Source organism: Drosophila sechellia, chromosome 2L, assembly GCF_004382195.2.
Source record: "Drosophila sechellia strain sech25 chromosome 2L, ASM438219v1, whole genome shotgun sequence".
In the NCBI taxonomy this organism is placed as follows: domain Eukaryota; kingdom Metazoa; phylum Arthropoda; class Insecta; order Diptera; family Drosophilidae; genus Drosophila; species Drosophila sechellia.
In genome coordinates, this window is record NC_045949.1 from 5,352,781 (window position 1) to 5,364,216 (window position 11,436).

The window sequence follows — 11,436 nt, forward strand, 5'->3', positions numbered from 1 at the left end:
ACTTGCAATGCTCATTAAAAAGTGTCCTTACATTTTATTTCACCAATTTTATTTTGCAATTTTATGTGTCAGTTTTACGGGCGCGAGTTTAATTTTCTGATATTTTTATGAAATTCACAAAAGGCATTGCGAGAATGCGACGACAAACGCCGCAGGGGAGCTTTCAAGTATTTTGGTATTCACAAGCCGGAGAAATTAGCATGCGCTTAAGTTATAATTTAATTATAATTTATTGATTTTAAACGGACGTTTTATTTATACACTCAATCGAACGGCTCGCGGCAGCGTTGAAGTTCGATTTCTGGACTGTTTTATGAGCTGTAAAAATGTGGACTTTATGGGGCACTTAATTTGCCCAAATAAGGGGGCAAAAATTAAACAAAAAAAACGTCATGACGAGTGGGCAGTTCCACTCGTCGAATTTAGATGTGAAACTGATGCCGCTCCTTTGGCATACAAATCATAATTTGTCAAGCGCTGGCCAGTGTGACCATGTGTGACCAAGATGCAAACTGCGAGTGCTGCCAACTGGCGGCGAAATATATAAAGTGCCAACCGCTGCCACCCAATTACCAAATGACATGACAAAACCGCTTTAAGGCGTCGTCGTCCATGTCTCCATACAAAATTGCAAATTAGGAGACCCGGCGTCAAGTGGAAAAAATTCAGGGAAATAACAAAGCAAACAGCCATAAAACTTAAATGCCAAAGACAGACGGAGGATTACCGGGGAATGGCTAGGGGCCGGAAACAGGAAGCAAAGTCGAGATAACTGGCAACATGGCGGTCACAGGGTGGAATAGAGAAGGGAAGCCAAAAAATAGAAACAAATAACATAAAATGCAGGCAATAAAAAGCAGCGAGCAACGCGGAAAAGCATGAAAATCTAACAGGGAAAATGGCCAAAAAAGATAGAAGGCAGAAATGAGATGGCTTAGTCGACTTGGTGAGAAGATACCCTAAGTTTTCTATATCTAAGAAGCTAATGCTTAATATTAGAATAATTTAACTTGATATTTAGAAATAAGGAACATAGTAAGAACAGTCTTTCATCATTAAGTAATAAGTGAAGAAGAATAAATTTAAATTCAAAATACAACTTTTATATATGAAAAATTATATTTTACATTCACAAAACTTAAGCTCACTTTATATTGGGCAGCAGCAATACAACCCTCCAAAAACAAAGGGCATGAAACATAAAAAAAGACCGCGTCCTTCTTGGGTTTATTTATTTTTTTTTTTCGTGTTCGCTTTCGCTTATCTTTAACTGCCATCAACAAGATGGCAACTTCCGTTCGCGCGCCATAATGTTTTCCCTACACAGCAAGGATCCTTGGCACACACACATACACACACAAACACACACAAGTCACGCACACTGCGAGAATTTGGGGGTAGGGGTTGGGGAAATGGTCACCAGGGCGTGTAATTGAGTGCTACAGGACCCTTTTAACATTTTTATTTGCACATTAGCGAGGGTGGAAATGGCGAAATTTGCGCCCAAAGTGACAGAGCGTTGAGTGTGGGCGGCAAGGATATCGATGGGCGGGGTAGTGGCAGGATGTTCGCTTGGCATTTCGCTAACCATTTCCGTATTGAGTTCCCGTTAGTACTGTCAATATGCCTTTGGACTGCGACCGTTGGTGCGTTCATCTCGAAAGTCGTAGACAAATTTGTTTGTGGTTCCAAATGCGACAGTTGCGAAAAATTGACAAGGGCATCGATGGGAAATAAAAGGGGAAAAGGGGGAGTAGCAGATTCTCCAAACATATGCCAAGATGTCACTGGAACAGACAACGATCGATTGTTATGGGACAGGACATAAAATCTGAGGGGTTGATGGTCCAAAAAGTTTATTTAATGCTTAATGTGCATTTTACAATGCAGGGGTGTAATTAGATGTGGAATCGATGGCTACTCAGGATGGTAATGTAATAAAATATTATTGACCAATGTTGCAAAATACTTAAAGAGCCGTAGATGACTTCATTCCTTTATGGGGCATGAAACTAAACATATAAATTTTCATACATTTTCCATAACCCAATGGTTAATCCGAAAGAGCTTTCCATTTCGCACCACATTTCGAACTACATTCAAGCCTCCATTCGCCAAAAAGCAAGGCCAACATTTCCCAGATAAAGCCGCAGTACACAAAAACGAAGTTGGCCCGACAGAACGCACCCTTTTGTCCCATAATTCAAACGCAATAGGCCAAATGGCAGCCATTTTGAAACCCTTTTCATACGCGGCGTATGAGTAACATGGAAAATGGCATGAATAATTCCACTACCGCCGTCGCAGTCGCAGTAGCAGCTGATGATAAAACATGAAAATGGGCAAACATAAATCTAGCACACACGCACACACAAGATACGCCGTAAACAGTCGGACCTCCTCGGCTCTTAAATATTCGGCTCTTTATTAAAGTGCCACTGCTCTTCCCCTTTTCCGACTACCACTCTCCTGATTTTCCCCCATACCCCGAACACTTTCACTACCATTTCGGCCAGGAGACAACATTTACATCAACATCACCATCAGCTTCAGCATCAGCATCAGCTTCCACTCAGCTCGTTTCGCTTCTCGTGGTCGTTTGGGCAAAGTCAACTTTCGTTTAGCTTGTAAATAGCTCGTTTTCGCAGACTTCGTAACTCGACGCCATGTTAATATATAACAATTAATCTTAACTAAAAGTATCAGACGCCCACCAGCGTTCCTTGGAGACTCGGCGTTTATGCGGCAGGAAACAGGATCAAAATTAATCTTGAACTACTACAAATTTGTCTAGGCTCAAAGTATCCATAGAAAACAATTATAAAACATAGATATACAACTTTTTATACTTAAAGCTGTCCATTTACTAGCATTTTCAATCTCGAAATGGTTTAAAAACATGTTGAAATTGTGTTATTGCACTTAATTTTAGTAAGAACTTGCCGCATAAACCTCTTCGCCCAGCAACCTTTTATGCATGGCAATGAGCTCCACTCGGACCACAACTACAACTACAGACACACACACACACACCCACCCACACGCCCACTTGCACACAAACACTCAAAGGCAGAGGAACACTTTTTGCACATTACAGTGTTAATGTGCCTCACTGCCGCATGTAAAAAGCCAAGTAATTTAGGCAAGTCTCGCAGAGGCAGCGCACGAAAAAGGACACTCAGTCCCTCTAGCACACACACACATATACAAATATGTATCCTGAATGGGAGGCACCACATCTGTGTATGTGTGGGTGTGTGCGTGTTAATGATTTTTTGCACACAGCTTCACAACTTGACGCTTTGGGCTTGTCTGCGTTGTGGATCCTTACTTCTCGTTCTCCTCTCTTTGCTCTCCCGAGTCCTTTGTCCTTTACATATGTGTGTATATATGGGGTATACTATGTGAGCGTGTATAAATTTATATGGGTAGCTTGGTTCGCCATGTACACTCAACGCTATGGGTTCCAGTGAGAGAACGCATGATTTTTATAGGCTTTTTAGGCTTTACATTTAAGTTGTAACTAAACGAAATCTTGTATATTAAAACGAAATATTTCCAAGTAAATTATTTTGCTTACTTTGTGCTGTAATTATAATCATAATTCCACCAACTGTACTTTTAAGTGTGTAGCACAGTTAGCCAGCAAAGCCTGACAAATGTTTCTACACAGCACTATCAACACATTTTCATCTCGCTTTGGCTGAGTAAAAATAATAATAAAAAGAAAAAACCCAACAAGTCACGATGTCAAGAAAATGTTCCGCTATGGGTGCTGGCCAAAAAGAAATGTCAAGTGTCAATCAAAAGCTCAGCGGGTGCTGTGCATTAACCCTAACCGCCGCTTAACCCACTGACATCCTTGGCATTACCAACCAAAATTTGGTCAAGAAAAACTGTTTATCATATTTTGCCTAATAGAGGCTTTACCTGCCCTCCAAATTTCCAACTATTATTAATTACTCTATTTACCATCCCCAACTGCTCGGGGAAAAATAAAAAAAAAAGAAAACCGCCCAGTGACTTTGAGAGCTGACCTCTCGGCTTATTACATTTTAATTGTTTTACAATTTTTTTTTGGGTGGCGCCTATTAGCATTTTTGTTGGTACCACGTGGTGCAATTCCCAACAAAACGGTGGAAATGGTTGCGTCCGATTTAAACCATAAATTATGCAGATAAGCATAAGTGTCGGTTACTATGCATGTCTGTTTATACAATGTCTATCTCATTTTTTTGGGTTTAATTGTTTTCGTTGGTCATGCTGGTTGGGTGGCACTTGTAGGGGGCGGGGGTAGTTATACCGAGTACCCACCATTTTGCTAAGTGTAATGAACAGTTGGATTTTTGGCTTGGGAAATACCACGTAATTGTTATGTCTCTTGGTGCAAGGTAAGGTTTTAATTTGGTATATGAGGCAAGCTACGGGTTAATTACAGTATTAAAAGGTCATTTGTCTAAGTAGTATTTCTGTTAAATGTTTTTATAACAATTTGTAAATATTAAATGCAAAATGCACTTACAATTTCAAGTTCCTTGGAATAACTCAAAAATCTTTAGTGCCGCTTAAAAATCCATTGTTTGCACACAGACATTTCGGTGTGGATTTCGCAGTTAGATAAAACATAAGAATCTGCAGGAGCAGACAAAACTTCTCGCTGATTATGTAAGCACCTCAGCGCGGCCAAGAAAAACCAATTTAAAATTCACAGCACATTTTCCGCTGCTCGGTAACAATATTGACAAAAAAGGCAGGAGAGAAAACCCCGCACTGCAGCGAAGAAATGAGAGCAGAAGGAAAAGCTGGGAAAGCGGCTGCTTAAAATTCCGTGAGCATCGTTTCACAACTTTCCAACTTGCCAAAAAATCGAAGCGGAAAAGTGGAGAGGCGGATCGGGGAACGGAAAAATGCAGAAGCATAAATTCTCCGGGGGCGGCAGAAAGTCCAGGAGAGACACCGACACTGAGCGAGAGAGTGAGAAAAACTGGGGAAAATGTGAGGAAAATAAATGAAAATGCTCCAGAGCTCGTTCACAAGAGTGCTTACGGCATCCGCAAGGAGCTGTTGAAGTGGCAAATTTGCGCAGAGCGACGCAGGACAACCAACCGCCCACAGGCCCCATTTTCCCCACCGCCCACTTGCCGCCCCCAGACCCTTGGATTTTCCCCTGATTTTCCTCGTTACTTACAACAACTACATGCCAGTGTCAACACATACTTGGCCATTCAAGTGGGCAACCCCAAGGAAGCTGGCGACGCCATGTTGGTTTTCTTCTCTCTCTCTCTATCTTTCTCTCTCTTGGCCAAAAACATTTTTATGGCTCCGACACATAAAAGCCAAAAAGTACCGAATGTCATTTGTTTGCCTTCCTTTCCTTTTCGCCTTTTTTCACGCTGTCTATTTTTGCCTGGGCGCAATTAACCCGTTTTTGTTATTATTTCGACTGTGAGACAATAAACTTTTGGGACAAAAGGCCTTTAATGGCTTGGCGACAAAGTTTCGCAATTTTTTCGCAATTTGCCGCCACCACAACAATTTGCGTTTAATTAACCAAAAGTTTTCCCTCCCCCAAAAGCGTTTAGAAATAAACCTAATGAACGTAGGTCGGTGGCGGGGAAAGCCAAATTGTTGTCGAAAGTTTTTGGCTGGCCATAAAATTAATTTTGATGAGCTCCGCCAGAGTTTGTCAATTTCTGGGAAATACGCTTCGTTGCGGCTCAAGGAACTAAGCCCAAAATCAAATTAAACCATAAAAGTTTCTAAAAAAAAATATAGACGCATAAAACTAACAACCCTCTGAGCAGATCAAGGATCAACTGAAATCGGAAAAGCGGCGTGTAAATGATGCCATCACAATATTTTGAAACAACAGACGCGGCCACATCATCAGTTAAGGGGTTAATAAAGCCAAAAAAAGGGGGCGGGGCCCGTTAGGGATTTTCCCCTAATCACATTCGACTTGGCGGCGGCATAAGGTGCACATTACTCATAAAGCGAGCGAGTGAGATTCGGAGCATTTGTTTGGTTTTATGCGTATAGCATACACCTCCGAAAGTGGGTAGCGCCAACTGTAGCATCAAACCCACCACCAGACTCATCCTTTCCCATTCGAAAGCATCCGAAATCGTAGCCCCCCTGCTCAGGATTATAAAAATGCACTTAAACAAATATTTTCGTAGTTCAAGTAGCTTAATTTTCGTCTTATCAAGAAGAATACACTTTGAATGCTATTATTTGACTAATTTGTTTCTATAAAGAAACATATTTACTAACAAACAATGTTTTTCTCCCAGTGCACCCACACTGACTCCAATCAGCCTAATCGCTTTGGTTGCGCCACAAAGCTTAACTTTTGCTGAAGTTGCTCCTGCTGTTGGCGTGACTTGTTGTCGCCAAAGTTGAAATTGGCCTGGCCAACTCGCTCATCCACTATACTGTCACCGTGGAATCGACCGTGTTTCCAGGCCCGGAGAAATGATAAGCAGGCCCCCATCATCGTCTCCATCATCATCATCATCTTGGGTGCCCTGCAACACGTGTGTTGGCATATTTGCTTTTATTGTTCTGGTTCCGTTTGTTTATTATGTGATTTTCCATATGGCCAAAAACGTCTCTATGTGCGTGCGCCTTCGAGTTAATCGCACAGAAATTTTTATGTTATTTTCATAAATTTTATTGTCGCCCCAGAAAGGTCTTTTTAATTAGTTTTCCTGTGTGGGATTTATATATATTAATGTGGGGGAGCTGCTGCGGTTTTTTAAGAGTTGTAAGTCATAAACTTGGGCACACAAAAATACTTCAAGTCGTGCAGTCAAGTGTCAAATTATCCCAAGGCGCTCGGGGAGTTGTAAACGTTTAGTCAGCGAGTGGGCCAGTCGACAATAAAAAAAAAGAAACGTGAAAAGGGGGAAAATTCTTGAGGGGAGTGCCGCCAAGAAAGGCGGGAAAGGAGAGCTAAGTTATTAGATTTAGCGGGCAATAAAATGTCGTAAAATCGCTATAAGGTGGCCTAACAAATTAGAAATGCAGTAAAAAACGCAGAGAGCTGTGGAGATCAGAATCTTAAAGATAAAGATAAAGATTATTATGCTAGCTTGTTTAAACAACAATAGCTAATTAAACCCTTGAAACAAATAGCCGCAGATCTTAAAATTTGATCTTCATCATATAAAAATCATTTAAATTAACAGTTTTTTGTGTGTTAGAAATACATATTATCATTCAAAACCTTGGTAAATAAAATCTTTTTATATCACTTGCGATCGTCCATCATATTCCAGCGATCATGTATGAAATGTCTGGGCAAAATCACTGCGGAAAATGGAAAAGTGTCTGGGCAATGCGAGTGTGTGATCAATCATCGTGGTTTCTGGGTGGCGTGTGTGTGGCAAACCCAGGGCAAACCGAGCTCGAACCCCCTGTACAGATCCCTTCAGTGGACCAGATCGATCAGCGTGATTGACAAAGCGACAAACAAACAAACAAGCTAACAAGGACTCACAATATTTGAATAAGGTCCAATTGAAAAACAGTTCCGCATTGTGCGGAAAGTGTCACAATTGAAGCACCGCAGCTGTTTACCGATCGAATTTTCGGTGCTTCCCCATTAGATAAAAGTATCCCTATGATAGATGGTCGGGCCAATTTGAGTGAGTGTTTGGCTGATTCATGGAAGGGCTGCGACTAATGTAATTACCAAGGAGAGTTGGCCGGGAGTAGTCGTCGCATCAGCTTAATCATTCCAACTAATTGCCTGGGGCCGCAAGACTTTCCCGATGAAATAAAAAAGCGCTTAAAAAAAGCGGCTCAAGTGGTCCCCGGGGGAAACAGGACAGGCCAATTATGTTGATGGTAAACAAATTGCGCACGTACCATGGCATCAAAATTAGTGGCACAAGAGCAGGAGACACACACAGAAGTAAAATTAAAAAGAAAGTAAGGAGCTGGCATTGCAGAAGGACACGCCAGGCATGATACTGTAACTGAGCTGAGCTGAACTAAAAGATCTAATTACGCTAATGACGAGTCCTGCTTGATGCAATTAAACGCTTCAATCGAGCTGCGTGCAATGACGACATAAGGTCAAAGTCGTCCTTTTAAGCCGGGAGGAGTCAGCTGGCAAAGGAATCGAACGCAATATGAATTCATTACAATTCGATAACGAAGCTAAATGCAACGAAGCCATTTAAACTCTGGCTTCTGGCGGCAGTTAAATGCACGCACGTCCACAAAAAAAAAACCAAGCACTGAAAAAAAATGGGTGTACATAATTCAAAGAGTTTACAAGAATTCACCTAAAACAAAAGCAAGTTCTCTTGGCTTATGTGTCATGTGGAGAAACAGTATTAAATTTGTCAGTATATGTTATTAAAGCAATATATCCTTTCTTGAAACAGATGCAATCATATTTCAGTGTCAGCAGAGGGCAGAGAAAAGAGCCTGCTTCCGCCACAATTTAAGCGGATTTAGCGCCTGTTGACGCCTCTCAAATTTCCAGGGACCGCACACAGCGCTTCATTAGCAACACCTACCGAAAAGTGGAAAGGAGGGCGATGCATGTATCCTTTTGGCCATTGCCTCATCAAAGGGTGTTGCAGCAGCAAGGAGCAGACGGAGCCGAAACCCTAGACGTGCACCAAAAAACCAACATTTCTGGGCGTTGCAAAAGACCTCACATGAGGCAAGCAGATTAAGGCATTGACTCATTTGAATGGACGTGTGAGTGTGGAGTGTGAATAATGAGTCTTCGAAGTGCTAGGGGTAACAAACTCTACATGTAGCAACTGTTTTGGCAGCATGTTTATTATAATATAAATAATATTTTTAAAATATTTACATTTCCCATAACTTGTTAAGTACTCAAAAATCACATTAAAATAACAAAACATATCCATAATTTCAAGCGTTTATCGAACAATTTACCCTGTTTTTCTACCGTTTATTGCCCACCCCTTTATAAACAGACATATCACATAAAAATGCCATCATATCCCAACTATAACCCTCCAAATCAATCCCATATCTGTCACAATTGTAAGAATGGAAACCGCCTTGGGCACAACCCAAAAATACAGCATCCTGAAAACCACACACAAGCAACCTAATTATGATTGATGTGACCGAGCATGGAGTGCTCATTAAAACCGCATCAAAAGTCGAACAATGCAGGGATATTTCAAAAGGACGCTGCCTCGAATGCAAATCAAATATGAAATTTTTTAATATTTTGTTGGCACAACACAACAAATTTCAATATAATGCCAGGGAACGAACGCGCCGAGCGTGGAAAATGATCTATTGCGAGAAAAAAGGACGAAGGACCGAGCCTGATCCTTTTCTGGGCAGATGCAGCAGCATCTTCGAGGAGTCTTCCCCTTTTCGTATTCGTCTACTATTTGAATTCAATTTAGAGCAAACGGTTCAGCTTGACTTGACTTGTGCCTTGTGGCAGCAGTGAAAAAAAATAGTATAAAGGACATTTGGTTTGTTTGTTTTCAGCCTTCCCTCCGTTAAATTTATGACAAAAGGACATGTGCAACATTTGCAGGCTGCCCCGTTTCGTGTTTTTTTTTTTGTTTTGTCTTACCATCTTTGGGAACCACCATTTTGAGGCTTTGAAATAGAACCTCCCCAACCTTGGGCCACCATTAATCAACTGCTGCACGTGTTCCAGGCGCTAAGAAGTCAATCTATATAAATGCCAGGATACCCGCCCATTACTCGGGTATATTTTCTTTCGCTCACCTGCAATTAGACGCCCTCAATTATGTTGTGCAATGAATGAAAGTGAGATTGCGGCAAGTGCAAAGGGCTCGATGGACTTCCTACTTTCGCACTTTTACCTCCAGGCTTAAGCTGGGTATTTGTTTTTTCGAACACCCAGTGCCCGAGCACCTGGGACGCAGTTGGTGGGCGCTGGCCAAAAAGGGATAATTGCAGAAGTGGGTGTTGCGCCTTTAGCGGCTTTGGACTCCTTCGGCAAACAACGGAAAACGCTCCTCCCGGCGGCGGTCAGGTTCAAATGGCAAAGGCTGTTCCCGGGACCTGTTGTAATTGACACCTTAAAACCGAGTCCTTCGATCAACCGCACTGGCGGAGATCTGTCAAGCGGACGGCCCGTTTCATCCTGCCCCAGGAAGTGGCAGAAATTCGCAGAAATTGCCACTACAAATGTGCCGCCCAAGGGAAAATCTTTTGGGGATTAGCATACGCAAATTATGGATAAGTAAAATATATGCTCATCATTAAAAAAAATATATATATAAATAAATATATAAAATATAACTCTTTTAATAAAATGCATACAATATAAATTTAATAAAAAGGCAATAAGTACATATATCTCTACATTGCATTTCACATTTCACCGCCTTGTAATATTCTCGCCAATTTATGAATTTTCATTATTGTTTTGCCGCCTGGTCTCCCCAACGGATTGGGTAATAATTACCGGCAAATTGCCGACTCAAAGTGAACTCATTTCGCCCGTTTGCAATTATGGGCACTTGGGTAATCTGCGGCATCTTGAGGATCCAATCCAATCCCCAAGCCGCTGATTTTGCAGCTGCCGGGCAGAGCGAGCTCCGGATTTGCAATGTGAAATCGCCGTCTGTAATTGGGCCATAAAAAAATAAGAAGAGCAGGATCCACCAGCTGACTCGGTGGATATGTAAATTTAGTGTTAAGGTGCACAAAATGGGCGTTTTGGTGAAGATTAAGCAAGAGCAAGCTTGGACTCCAATTGCAGGGGTAAACCTTTAACAAAAAAAATGAAGGGAAAACAAGAAAAGGCGTTGCCCGACAATGACATAAATTTTAGAGCAGCAAAAAAACAAATAAATTAAGCCAAGATCTGGGGCCACAGCATTACGCATCGTTTAAGTTGTGATTTATGTGGCATAGACAGCCCGAAAACCCTTCAGACATCAGAGATTGAGGCTCGGATTCGGTTTGTTAATGAGTCAAATTACACACACAGCACCACAGAGGGGTTAAGAGGACGAGGGGGATTCTGCTGAGTGGCCGCCGAAAGGTGTGACAATTGTTACTGCACACGAATATACACCTATGTATGTATATACCTATATAAAACCAGCCAGGTCGGAGATACACAAAGATTTATGGTGACTGCTAAAAGGGAATTCCCAGAAAATTTGCTACCTTATTCACTTCTGTGGTTTTTTGCATAAACAAATAGCTGGGGAATAAAGGCAGTGTCCAACTTTTAGCGGAATTGCTACCGGGCTAAAAGGAAAAAAAGAGTGGAAAACCCGGAGCCGGTAGCCAAGAGTGCCGGGCATTTATCAAAGCGTCGGCTCCGGTTTGAAGATGCACCCAAACGGCAAACAAACAAAAAAAAAAAACTATATACAACTGTGTCCCCAGGGCAAAGCCCAAAAAGCAAAACCCAACCCAATGAGTTTCATTAATAAATTC